Raw genomic sequence first — 12901 nt, 5'->3', positions numbered from 1 at the left:
GATCTTCAGAATGCCATTAGAAGCAACAAAATTTGCATCCTACAGCTAAAGTCTTCATTGATCCAAAGTGTTTTTCTTTATTTCTTCATTTATACTAAGGGGTCCTTTTATCAAGCTGCGCTAGCGGGGTTAGCGCGTTGGACATTTCATCATGTGCTAACCCCCGTGGCAAGAAAAAAAACTAACGCCTGGTCAATGGAGGTGTTAGCGACTAGTGCGGCATGCGGTTTAACGTGCGGTATTCCGTGAGTTAAACCCCTACCACGCCTTGGTAAAAGGACCCCTAAGTATTTTTTCAATTTCTTATAATGTGATTTTCAGAATTTCTAATAGAGAACTTATCTGAGTTTCTTTGAAAAGATTAGTTGTACCCCTCCCGACATGAATCCATGTTTCAGTACTTGGTCAGGGTTGAGGTAAGTTACTGTTTCAGTATAACTGCAACGATTTCATCCATTTATACATTGATGGAATGTTTGTGTTTTTTTTTTTAAATCATTGCAGTTATACTGAAACAGTAACTTACCTCAACCCTTACGAAGTACTGAAACGTGGATTCATGACAGAAGGGGTACAACCAATCTTTTCAAAGAAACTCAGATGTTATCTATTAGAAATTCTGAAAATCATATTACAAGAAATTGAAAATATTAATATAAAGGAAGAAAAACACTTTGGATCAATGAAGAATTTAGCTGTATGATGCAAATTTTGTTGCTTTTAACGGCATTCTGAAGATCCTGCTAAACACATAAGAACATAAGAATTGCCGCTGCTGGGTCAGACCAATGGTCCATCGTGCCCAGCATTCCGCTCGCGTGGTGGCCCTTAGGTCAAAGACCAGTGCCCTAATTGTGTCTAGCCTTACCTGCACATGTTCTGGTTCAGCAGGAACTTGTCTAACTTTGTCTTGAATCCCTGGAGGGTGTTTTCCCCTATAACAGCATCCAGAAGAGCGTTCCAGATTTCTACCACTCTCTGGGTGAAGAAGAACTTCCTTACGTTGATAAGGAATCTATCCTCTTTTAACTTTAGAGAGTGCCCTCTCGTTCTCTCTACCTTAGAGAGGGTGAACAACCTGTCTTTATCTACTAAGTCTATTCCCTTCATTATCTTGAATGTTTCGATCATGTCCCCTCTTGGATGTGTCTAAAGGTATTCAACTGGATATAGGTAAAATAGACCTTTGCTGGTCATCATGTAACTATTAGAGACAAAAGAAACATCCTCAGCTAGCAAGAAGAGGCTGGACTATCAAGTTAAGTTCCACAAGGGCAGGTAACTAAAGCAATGTCCTTCCTTTGCATCTTCTTTGTCATTGGAAATGTAAATGAGCAAACAGTGCCCTCTGCTGGCTATAGCGTGGTGTATGCCAATTTATAGATACTGTACAAGAATTCAGAACGGTTGTGGGCTCTCACATCCCAAAGGTGGCAACATGCATATTTCTGAAGTATTGTCATTAAAAGATTGTCGGGCTGGGATCTCTTTAACAGTGTGATGGTTGTCATGTTAGTGCACTTCAAATTATAGGAATAAAGGTTAGTACAAGAGTCCTCTTCAATTTTGGATGCCGTCTCTTCAAAGCACTACGTGGCCTACTACCCAATTACCTCACCCGCTCAATTCATCTTCATGGGGCCTGGCCATTCCATTTGATATCAATCCTTCTTTACCTTCCTATCGGTCAAAGGTTATACCCAAACAAAGGTTCATTAACAGACTTATCATACCAAGCTGCCTCCAGAGATCCAGAACTGAATCCAATGGTTAGCATTACATGCATTTTAGAAAGCTTCTAAAAATGCCTCTTTTCTCTAAATTCTTGTAATTCCTTTCTAAGAAGTATACAGTAGTGCTGCCTGATTCAGGAAAAAACATTTTCAATGATTTTCCTGCCCAATTGAGTGTTTTTTTCAAACATCCTGGTGAGTTTATTTTAAATCCTCTTCACCCACTCCAACCTGTTTGTCCTCTCCTACCCACTGGCATATCTAGGGTATGTGGCACCCGGGGCCCATCATTTTTTGACCCCCCCCCAATCTAAAAAAAATATTTTTTTGTAATAACCATGAAACGGAATAAATGGTCAGAATAGAAACAGGCAGTGAAAATTTTCTTTTATTGAACCTCATATATGTAACCATTATTCCAAACATAACATAACAAACATAACATAAATTATGTCTGAATTGTCATGACATCAGAAGTACATATGGAGTAGTTGCAAGTGATGCTTGGGACAGTTCTGATTGTGTTAGTTCGGTTTTATGTGTTTTTTGAATAGAAGGGTTTTTATATCTTTTTGAAGGTTTTGTAGTCTGTGGTTGAGGTCAATAGGTTGTAGAGTTGGGGGTCGAGTGTTGCAGCTCGAATGGCTAGGAGGTTGTCGAACAGTTTTTTTTCTTTTGACGTTTTTGGTTGGAGGGTGTGTGAATGGTGCATGAGTTCTCCTATGTCTGGTTGAGGTGGATTGAATTATTTAGCTCAAGAAATTAGTTACCCCCCCATTCCACACACATTAATTCTCTTCCATTTTTGTTCCCATTATAAAAAACACTGATAAGTTCCCAGAAAAAAAATACATTAAAATAAGAAGTGAAAACAAAGGCCCCTACAGATGAGAACATAACATAAGAATAGCCTAACTGGGTCAGACCAATGGTCCATCATGCCCAGTAGCCCATTCTCATGGTAACCAATCCAGGTCACTAGTACCTGGTCAAAACCCAAAGAGTAGCAATATTCCATGCTACCGATCCAGGGCAAGCAGACACTTCCCCCATGTCTTAATAACAGACTATGATTTTTCCTCCAGGAATTTGTCCAAACCTTTCTTAAAACCAGCAACGCTATCTGCATTTACCATAACTTTTGGCCACTTCATTTTTAAGCTTAGATCTTTCCTTCCAAACAGAGACCTTGCTAGATGTCAAATACAGAAAGAACAAGGTAACTTCACAAGGACTTAATTGTGCAGGAAATGTGAATCTCCTCATACACCCACCACATAGTGCAAAAATGTGCAAAGGTCTGTTTTTTTCTTTAGATCACTACATAGCTTAATGCCACACAAGCAGTGCTGTTACAAAAGGTCAATGCTAAGGTTAACAAAGTTTCTTTCCTTGGACCACAAGGAGATACTGACAAACCACTGGAAGAGATCCCAAAACAACTACCCAGGCACAACACCCAAAGACCCACTCAGTGTGTGAACCAGTTGAGTGGAGTGGACTAACTGGGGGGTGGAAATGGGCCCGCAGTTTGCTCAGCAGAATTTCCCAGACCACCTCTTCCTCTCAACACATTGACACGCTGCCACCATCACCACCATTAGGAACACCTCACCGGGTAGGCCAGCAATGCTTATAAACTTTATAAAACACATTATTATATTTTCTTATAAAGCACATATTTTAACTGAACTCTCTGACATCCTCAGCCTTGCCATTCACAAAAATAAAAGGAAGAAAAGTTCCCATTTCCTGCTGTCTCATGTCCCCAGCCTATACAATATTTTTCTTCTGCAGACCCTTCAAAAGTCTGACCAAATCCTCGTTTCACTTGCATTATAAAGTACTGAGGATGCCATCTCTCCCCAATCCCAGGTCCTAAAGTCTAAGACAGTAGCGCAAACTAGTGCTGCCCAATTCAGGAAAAAAAACTTCGATTCAATTCAGCCTATTGAATTGGTTTTTCGATTCGATTTTCCTGCCCAATTGGGTGTTTTTGGTTTTTTTTTCCAAACATCCTGGTAGGTTTATTTTATAAACCCCCCTTTGGCTTCTCCTAACCACACTGGCGCTAAACAAAAGAAACAAAAAGGACTTTTCCTCTCTCTGTTAAATCCTAGCTCATGTTTGCGGTCTAACACCAGCTCTAGCAGGATACACATTTCAAATCTGACATATTGTAATCACAAAACAGAAAATAAAATTAGGTTTTCTACCTTTTGTTGTCTGGTTATTTTTCAAATCTTCTTGGTCCAAGGCTCTGGTTGTCTTCTGATAACTTGCTTGCCAGGGTCTCCTTCTTCCTTCTTTCTGCATGCTAACCATCCATCTGCCATCTCTGTCCTCCCCGTTTTCCTTCCCTCCCCAGGAGGTCTGGCATCTTTCCTTTTTTCGTCTCCCTCCACAGATCCATCTTTTCTTAACTACCCTTTCATCCAGCATCTCTCCCTCCTTCCCCACCACCCCAGGGTCCACCATCTCTCCCTTTCTTTTCCCAACTACCCTCCTATCCAGTATCTCTATCCCCCCTCCACACCATCCCTTGTGTCCAACTTCTCTCCCTTTCTGTTCCTTCTCCCTAAAAACCATGGTCCATCATCTCTCTCCCTCTCCTCTATTTTCAGACCCATTATTTCTTCCCACCCAAAGTCCAGCATATGCACGTCTCTTTGAAACCCCCCCTTCCCTCCGTGTACTTCTACATCTGGGCCTCCCTTCCCTGAAGGCCTGTCCCCCCCCTTGAAGGTCTGCCTGTCTGTCCCCCTTGAAAGCCTGTCTGCCTGCCTGTCCCCCACTTAAAGGCCTATCCCTCCCCTTGAAGGCCTGTCCCCCCCCTTGAAGGCCTGCTTGCCCGTCCCCCCCTTGAAGGCCTGCCTGCCTGTCTGTCCCCCTTGAAGGCCTAGCTCCCCCCTTGAAGGCCTGCCTGCCCGCCCCACCCTGAAGGCCTGATGCCCCGCCCCCATCCCGAAGGACCGCTCATCCCCCTGGCCTCCCCACACCACCTACGGTAGAGAAGCAGCCCTCAGCAAGATCGCGATGCCAGCGATCCCTGCGCTGCTTCCTCCGCTGTGGTCCCGCCTCTCCTCTGACTCCATTCTCAGCACATCCTTTTGATAATGTGGCCTCCAAAACTGAACATAATATTCCAGATGAGGTCTCACCATGGACCTATACATGGCATTATAACTTCGGGCTTCCGGCTGACAAAACTTCTACGGATGCAACCCAACATTTGTCTAGCCTTGGATGATGCTTTCTCTACTTGATTGGCAGTCTTCATATCTTCACCGATGATTATTCCTAGGTCCCGTTCTGCAACAGTTCTTGCTAAGGTCTCACCATTCAGGGTGTAAGTTCTGCGTGGATTTCCGCTACCAAGGTGCATAACCTTACACTTTTTGGCATTAAAACTCAGTTGCCAAGTTGTGGACCATTGTTCTAGTAAGTGTAGGTCCTGCGTCATAGTGTCTGGCACGGTGCTTTTGCCCATTATGTTGCACAGTTTAGCGTCATCAGCAAATAATGCAATTTTACATCGAAGTCCCTGAGGCAGGTCCCATACAAAGATATTAAATAGGATTGGGCCCTAGACTGAGCCCTGCGGCACTCCACTGATCACTTCCAATGTTTCGGAGGGAGTACCATTGACCACCACCCTCTGGAGCCTGCCACTGAGCCAATCTTTAACCCATGCAGTCAATGTTTCTCCTATATGTCTGGCTTAATTGGTAGAGCGTTACGAAGTACCCCGGCCCACTTTGTATTGGATTTGCCGGAGGCTTATGGGCATTTGCATAGGAGCAATCAGGCTCTCTGTAGGAAGATGAACCTCCTGGCCATGAAATGTATTCTGCAATATTGGACGGTCCCTGACCCTTCGGCGTTTTGGCATTGGTGGAACCAGTTGCATCAGTTGGCTACCTGGGAGGCGAGGGATGCGGGAGGGTCTAGGAAGCGGAAGATAGTCTTCATGAATATTTGGGAGCCATATCTGCAGTCCTTATACCCAAAGGGTCGAAGTAAGATTTTAAGATGGGTGACCTGAACTGGATGCTCAGATTGCTGAAGTGATAGAGCATTAGTGCTTCCTGGTGGGATGGGGTGGAGAGTACCAATGGGGGGGAGGGAAGGGGGGTTCGTATGGTTATTGCACTTAGACATAGGTTTATGTATTGTGGATGAGTTGGGGGAGGGAGGTGGAGTGGCTTCTGCGGGGTTCATCAGAGTCCAGGGTGTCGGAGGGTCATTCTGCTGACTCTGGCCTTGTTAGCCACAGGTCGATTGAAGGGGGGGTTGTATTGCTGTTCTTATCTCCTGTATGTATTTGAGATTCTGTTGAATATGATGCTGCAGTAATTGTATTATGAATCTCTTGTGTTTCACTGTTTTGATAGCATTCTTGTTTGCATCAATAAAAAAATTGTTTGAACCTAGATGGCGCTGTTTAGAGAATCGCAGCCAAGTCAAAAATAGGCACCGGAAATGTAAGCCAGGGTTTTACAGGCCTATATTTCTGGCACCCACTATCGATGAGAACCATAACCATAGAGGTGCCCTTAGGCGCCTACATCCACTTCCAGTGTAAACCATGCTTACTTTAGACTTAGGCAACGGTAGGTGCCTCTATGGATGGGAGTTGGATGCTGCCATTTGTGGGCACTTGCAAGTGCCTACATTTTTAAGATTAGATTGAATTGGTTTTAAACAACGCGGTCAATTACTACACCGTTTATCACGACTTAAAGCAATCAAATTAGGCAGCGGTAGGGTGCCTACTGCCGCCTAACTTTCAACGCAGTTTTGAGAATTTAGGCCTGAGTGTCTGTGGCTAGTTGGCTACCTTTTCCTTCTGACAAGCTTGTGGGTAAAAGGTACCCATGGATTTTGCAACTGTGAACATTTTCCCAATGTTGTACCTGCTGATTCCAGAATAGAGTAGCACATAGGAACTGAGTATGGTACAGATTCCAGTTAAGGGGCCTTGTGTGATGCATATTATGGTTGGGGGATTAGGAGTAGTGTGTTGTAAATAATGGAGATGGAGGGATAAGTGTTGTAGAGGATAGTATGATTTGGGGTAAATACGTAGGGTGTGGGGTAGAGAAAATTTTGTTGATTGCATTTTGTATCATTTCATTATCTTTGCTTTCTTTTACATTTGTATTGCTACAGTTCATATAATAACAGCCTACATTATTTAATGTGCACTAAATGAAATAGCACATGCTATTTATACTACTCCCTAGCAAAATATGTACTCCCTAGCAAAATATACCTGCTGTGTGGGGGAACAGAACGATGGAGACAGAGGAATGGAAGAAGTGGGAGGAAAGGAGGTTTGTGGCAGAGGGGAGAAGAATGTGGGGGAGTGGATATGGAGGGCAAGTATGTGGAGGGAGGGGTGTACGGTATGATATCCAAATCTGCAGATCAATATTTGAAAGAATTAATCAATTCTTTATGCTATAGATGCCAAAAATCCTTTAGAATTTTCCAAGAATCCAGGAAAATCATAATCAGTACTTGCGGGATAAGAACTACTTCCTGTAGTCATTGACTGCATTAGTCTCTGAAAGAGAACATCCTAGACACAGAAGGGCTCAGGGAAACATGCTGGGAAGGGCAGGGATCAGGCTAGCAGCATGGGGGCCTGGGAGAGGGGAAGGGCGCTTTGAAGAATAGAGAGTTTGAATTCTGGAAATAGTTTGGAATACCTGAGGGCACCGCTAATGCTGTAGGTCTGACCTTTCACCTCTGGATTTTATCAACTCCTCTCCAGTTGGGGGGGGGGAGGGGTGGTATTGGTTTCAGGGAACTGTGGCTTAGATTCCAGGAATTCTTAAACCCTCATGACTCTGTCAGTTGTGCAAAGAGGGGAAAGAAGAAGAAGAAAAAAAAGCATCTTTCTCTTCAGATTTGGCTGCTGTGGCTCAGAGGCCTGGCTGCATTTCTTACCTCATTTCTAGAATGTGGATTTCCTTTTTTTTTCTTGAGAGGGGGGGATGTTTCCGAAATTAACATTATTTCTTCCTGTCTGCATTGCAGTCTTGGGACTCCATTGCAACTCACAATATTCTGCCTTCCCTTGCACGTGTTGTGGTTGTTTCAGACTTTATAACATTTCTCATATATTTTTTAGTTATGTTTATCCTAGCTATTCATTTGCTATTGATCATCAAATAGTAAATCCTTGGCTATAACATTCAATATGTGACAGATGTGCTGAGCTAGGTTTGCTGCATTTACAAACAAAACTAGGACCCCTTTTACAAAGCTGTGGTAGCGAGTCCAGGCATAGCAAATGTGATGCAATCCAAAGGAATTGAATGGACTGCATCACATTTCCTGCGTGGGACCCGCTACCATAGCTTTGTAAAATGGGGCCCGTAGTGCTATAGAAGGATTTTGGAGAATTCATATAGGCCCCCCTTTTATCAAGTTGTGTTATGTTTTTTTTATCACTGGCCGCTGCAGTAAAGCTTTTGTTTCTCACAGAATTCCCATGAGCATCAGAGCTATTACCACAGCGGCCGGCGATTAAAAACCATAACATGGCTTGATAAAAGGGGGCCTTAATTTATTAACATAAATAATAATTCTATTCCACCTCTCCCAGACCTTGTGGAATACCCCAGGTGATTTACAAATGTGCCTACAGGTCACAAACAGTATAATATACAAAATAAAAAGAATAAAATGTATCAATATTAACAGATAATAATTCAATCACAAAATTCCCCGTTTTTCTTCTGACTTGTCTATAATCTTGAGGTGGTGCTAATGTTTAAAGGTCCTGAAAACTTAATCTAAATCTCTGGAGCACTATCCCGGACAGGCATGGGGAATCCAAGACTGTCAGACTTAGAATGCAGAGCTAAAGAGAGGGTTTGGGTGAAGAGAGATTTTAAATCCAAGAAGCTGGCTAATATAGGGAGCATTATCTATTCTCCCACAGCTGTGCCTAGGGCGAATAATTTCATAGAGGTTGTCTAGCTGAGGAAACAGATGTCCAAAGCTGACCATGTTATAAAAGGTTCAATCAGTGATAAAGCTTTTATGAAATACACATGGTGCCACAGAAGAAATAGACAGTAGAAAAATCAGTTTTAGAAAGGAAGATGCTTAAAAGAGAGCTACATACACATAAAAGACAATGGCCTGGGTCACTTTTACATGTATGAACAAGGGCATTTACATGGCATGACTAAGATGTGAAAAGTGCTCATATAGATTTACAGCATACACAATTTTTAGTAGGGTGTGTTGTGGAAAGGTGGGCTGCAAGTGTGTATTTATTGTTTATTGAAAGCTTCTATACTGCTGCTAATGACTGGGGGAATCAATTCAGAGTAGTTTATATGAGCTTCTGTAATGGTGTTACAATACAGAGTTTGCATTTCCTGGGATGGTTTCAGTACAAAGAACAAAGGAAAAAACTGCTGGAATAGCCAAGTCTTTAATGAACATACTGTACATTAAAAATGAACATAAAACAGTTTGTATCCAAAGAGGTTAAACAACCCGGACCTGACACAGTCCATGTTTGGAAGAAACACTCCTTCCTCAGGGTTCCGGAAAAAAACATGTACTGGGGAACCTTATGGATAACAACTGGAGACAGCGATGTCTTGAACAAGTAAGCAAGCTGAGTTTCGGGTCCGGGTTCTTTAACCCCTTTGTATATAAACTGTTTTATGTTCATTTTTAATGTATGTTCATTAAAGACTTGGCGTCTTGTACACCATTCCTGCAGTTTTTTCCTTTGTTCTTTGTTCGACATATCACTGCAGTTCTGTTGGATTTTTTTTTTTTTGCTTGTGTTTGCCTTTCGGATGGTTTCAATACAGACATTATTAAACCATAATCAATACATTATTAAAGCTTAATCAATACTTATGCTTTTGTAAAGGTGTTACAATACAGAGTTAGCGTTTTTGAGTTGGTTCTTAACCATAATCAATCATCTTCCTTATTTCCGCCTATAATATATAATCAGTCTATCTGCTTATACATACCTACTTGTACATACCTATATAAAATATATCATATATTTATTTGTATTATACCTTCTTATACACACATATAAGTATATACATGTATACATCCATATTTAGTATCATGTACTGTGTTCATACTACTTTTTCAATTTGCGCTTAGTGTCTGTATCGTGATCTATGTTCATCTTGGAAGTACTAACTTCCTGATAAATCTGGTTATCTGTGCTATGATTATCTTATCCCGTGTCCCTACTGTGTTTATCCTATAGATGTTCCTAGTGAGGACTAGCCAACTATCTCCTCTTTGTTGCTTTATTGGCTATAGTATTCTGTGAAGAGGATGGTTTTCTTCCCTTTCTTGAACTTTCCAGTGTCCTTTTCTAGTTTTAGTTCCTTAGGACGGGTGTTCCACCACCTTGGAGCCATCACTGAGAACATTCTTTTCTTGATGCTTTTGTATTTGATGTCTCTGAAGGAAGGTATTTCCAGCAGGAGGTTTTGGCTCGAATGTAGTGCGCATGCTGGTGTGTGGTGATGGAGTTTGTCCACTAGATGTTGTGGTTCTGAGAGATAGTACAGGGAAAGGTGTAAGAGATCCTTTTGTGAACTTCATGATAACTGTAGTTTCTATGTTGTATGTGATCCTGTGGCGCAGTAGTTAAAGCTACTCCTTGTGATCCTGAGCAAGTCACTTAATCCCCCCATTGCCCCCAGGTACATTAGATAGAATATGAGCCAACCGGGAAAAATGCTTAAGTACCTGAATAAATTCATGTAAACCATTCTGAGCTCTCTTGGGAGAACGGTATAGAAAAATGAACAAATAAATAAATAAATAAATAAATAACAATTTTATAACAGCCATGCATGCCTACTTTCCAAAATCTGGATGTTGCCATTTACCCCTCTTCCAAAACAGGCTGCTGCTAATGTTCATCTGAACTTGGGGTTTTCAACCATCTCATAATTTTAAGCTTTCACATTTTTTTATTGAGTTTAACGGAATTACATACAACATAGAAACTACAGCTATTATACAGCTTACAAAAGGATCTCTTATGCCCTTCCCTGTACCAGCTTTGTGGTTTAGACCCATAGGAATTCCTTCTGTGTAATACTGCATGGTCTGGACCCCTGGATATTCCTCCTGTATAATAACTTTAGGGTCTGATCTCCTGTTAATTCTTCCTATATAATAACTGTAGGGTCTGGACTCCTGTGAATTCCTTCTGTATAATAACTGCAGGGTCTGAGTCTCTAGAAATTCCTCCTGTATAATAACTGCAGTGTTTGAATTCTTCTTATATAATAACTGTAGGATCTGAACCCCTGTGAATTCCTTCTGTATAATAACTGTAGGGTCTGAGTCTCTAGAAATTCCTCCTGTATAATAACTGCAGTGTTTGATCCCCTGTGAATTCTTCCTATATAATAACTGCAGGGTCTGGAATCCTATGAATTCCTTCTGTGTAATAATTGCATGTTTGTACTCCTGTGAATTCTTCCTATATAATATCTGTAGGATCTGATCCTCTGTGAATTCCTTCTATATAATAACTGCAGGATCTGGACCCCTAAACTAAACTAAACCTTAAGTTTGTATACCGCATCATCTCCATAAGGATAGAGCTCGGCATGGTTTACAGGTAAATTCAATAAATGAGGGAAGAACATGATACATTTATCCTATATAATAATTGCAAGGTCTCAACCCCTGTGAATTCTTTCTATGTAACAACTTCAGGCTCTGAGCCCCCTGTGAATTCTTCTGAATAATAATTGCAGGGTCTGATCTGTGAATTTCTTCTGCGTAATAACTGCAGGATCTGATCCCCTGTGAATTCCTTAGTTACCCAATTCCAAGAGGGAGACATTCTGACCTGCCCTAGTTTTGAACAAACATCCCAATGTACTTGGATAAAGTAGTCTGGTTGACGTGTTAGTTTGCTTTAAAGGTAATAAGTAGGATTCAAGTTCGGCAAATTAAACAACCTGAACTGTGTTTTTTCCTGCTCATTTTCATTCATTAATTAATGTTTCTGCTTTAGAAAGTTTGAATGCGGGAACGATGGGGTTGGCTAACTAAGGTAACATTGTAGTTATGCATGGGTAATGTGAATATCTATATATATAAAATCGGAGGTATGTATGTGTGTATGTGCCGCGATCACGCAAAAACGGCTTGACCGATTTGAACGAAACTTGGTATGCAGATCCCTCACTACCTGGGATGATATGTTCTGGGGGTATCGCGGCCCACCTGCACACGTGGGCGGAGCTACAAACATAAAATCAGATTTCACCCATTCATGTCAATGGAAAAAAAGTAAAAAGCTGCCATTCTCACAGTACTTCAAAAACGGCTTGACCGATTTGAACAAAACTTGGTATGCAGATCCCTCACTACCTGGGGTGATATGTTCTGGGGGTCTCACGGCCCACCTGCACATGTGGGCGGAGCTACAAACAGAACATCAGATTTCACCCATTCATGTCAATGGAAAAAAAGTAAAAAGCTGCCATTCTCACAGTAATTCAAAAATGGCTTGACCGATTTGAACGAAACTTGGTATGCAGATCCCTCACTACCTGGGGTGATATGTTCTGGGGGTCTCGCGGCCCACCTGCACACATGGGCGGAGCTACAAACATAAAATCAGATTTCACCCATTCATGTCAATGGAAAAAATGTAAAAAGCTGCCATTCTCACAGTAATTCCAACTACCTGGGGTGATATGTTCTGGGGGTCTCTCGGCCCACCTGCACATGTGGGCGGAGCTACAAACAGAACATCAGATTTCAACCATTCATGTCAATGGAAAAAATGTAAACAGCTGCCATTCTCACAGTAAATCAAAACCGGCTTGACCGATTTGAACGAAACTTGGTATGCAGCTCCCTCACTACCTGGGGTGATATGTTCTGGGGGTCTCTTCACCCAAGAATTTATATGTTCTTGCTCCTAGAGGTGAAACTAAAAATGTTGTTTATAATCAAGTTTTGTGTTTGTTGTATTGTATTCATTTTGTCAAATATTTCACATTATAATTTGAATATTGTACTTTTTATAAAGCTGTAAAAAAATAATTTCATTCACCACTATAAAGTATCTTTATTTGAATCCATTTACAGTGTTATTGCTATAATTAAATACCCGTGCAACGCCGGGG

This window comes from Geotrypetes seraphini, chromosome 8 (assembly GCF_902459505.1).
Source record: "Geotrypetes seraphini chromosome 8, aGeoSer1.1, whole genome shotgun sequence".
NCBI lineage: Eukaryota > Metazoa > Chordata > Amphibia > Gymnophiona > Dermophiidae > Geotrypetes > Geotrypetes seraphini.
Note: the sequence above shows the minus strand (reverse complement) of the source record.